Source organism: Nannospalax galili, unplaced genomic scaffold (assembly GCF_000622305.1).
Source record: "Nannospalax galili isolate Female #2095 unplaced genomic scaffold, S.galili_v1.0 scaffold471, whole genome shotgun sequence".
Lineage (NCBI taxonomy): Eukaryota > Metazoa > Chordata > Mammalia > Rodentia > Spalacidae > Nannospalax > Nannospalax galili.
The window spans coordinates 1126772-1128660 of record NW_008330333.1 but is presented as its reverse complement, the minus strand read 5'-3'; positions in this window follow the sequence as shown (position 1 = coordinate 1128660).

The window sequence follows — 1889 nt, the reverse complement described above, 5'->3', positions numbered from 1 at the left end:
TATAATTGGGGGGCAATAAGAGGAGATGGAGATGGGAAGAGGATCTGAATACCATCAAATTATATTGTATGAAAACCACAAAAATTTGATCAAAAAAACCCTGTTCAAAAGACCAAATAAAATATGCCTTAAATAAGAAAAAAAAAAGATTTCATGTAATAGACACTGGAGATTATGCGTCCGGTGCCTACCTAACATCCATTTACTCTTTTCATCAGCTTCTTTCTTGGTAAAAGTAAACCCTTATTGAGCGCTGACAAGGACCCGGATTCAATTCCCAGCACCCACATGGCGGCTACGGACCGTCCTTGACTCCACTTCCAGGGGAATCCTAAGCTCTCTTCTGACCTCCAAGGCATTGCATGAGACAGGTGCACTTATATGCATGCAGGCAGTACACTCATACACATAAAATAAAATAAAAAATTAAAATAAAAAAGTAAACCCTAAACCGGGCGTGGTGGCACACGCCTTTAATCCCAGCACTCGGGAGGCAGAGGCCAGCGGATCTCTGTGAGTTCAAGGCCAGCCTGGTCTACATAGTGAGTTCCAGGACACCTGGGGCTACAGGGAGACCCTGTCTCAAAAAGACAAAAAAAAAAAGTAAACCCTATTTTGCAAAGCAGCACTTGCAACTCAGAAGAGGTTGATTCTACCCCACCTACAAAGATGAACCTTAGGCAATGAATCAAGGCAACAGGCATTGATTCTGGGAGAGGTGTGTAAACTAAGGGGTCTGATCCAGGTGAACCTCCCCAGCCTTGCTTGAGAGGTTAGGGTTCCTCGAATTGGGCCAATGGACTGCTGAAAGAAACCATACTGAGAATGATGTGAACCAAAGAAGGCACAGCCAATGGGATGAAAACCATTGAAGGCAAGCCTCTGGATTAGCCAATCAGGAAACTCCATCCTTCCCTGAGGATTGATGATTCTTGGGTGTCTTCATAAAGCCCTAGAGTCAGATATTTTCTTAGAGACCTGAATCCTAGCTGGACATTATTTATTGGATGCTACTTCACCTACTTTATTGTTTGTGTCTAAAATCACAGTATGTACATCATATACAAGCACACACAATTTAAAAACTTTTAATTCTCTCTGCTTAAAATGGAGATTTCCTCCTCCTCGACTTTCTTACAGCATTTTATTTAAACTTGTAACTTGAAACATTTTTTTCTGTTTGAAATACAAATAAATATTTTAAAATTAGGGGGGAAATGCACAACTGGGGGCTGGAGAGATGGCTCAGCGCTTAAGAGCACTGGCTGCTCTTGCAGAAGACCCAGGTTCAGATCCCAGCACCCACATGGTAGCTATCAACTGTCTGTAACTCCAGTTCCAGGTAATTCAACACCCTCTTCTGATCTTCTTGGGCAAGCATGACACAGGTTCACTTACATGCGTGTAGATGATACAACCTTAGGAGCTGAACAGATGGCTTTATGGTTAAGGGCACTTGATGCTCTTCCAGAAAACCCAAGTTCAGTTCATAGCACCCACATCAGGTGCACCCATATAGCTCATAACAACCTATAACTCCAGTTCCTGGGGCTCTAATGCCCTTTTCTGGCCTTTGTGAGCACCCACACCCAAGGGGCATACACAGACACAGACAAGACACACACACACACACACACACAAGTAAAAATAAAAATATAGGAGCTGGAGAGATGGCTCAGTTGTTAAGAACACTGGTTGTTCTTGCAGAAGACCCGGGTTCGAATGCCAGCACCCACATGGCAGCTAAAGACTGTCCGTAACTCCAGTCCCAGGGAATCCAACAGCCTCTTCTGACCTCTACGGGCATTGCACAACACGGGTGCACTCACCTACATGCAGGCAATACACGCATACACATAAAATAAAAATAATACAATTTTAAAAAATAA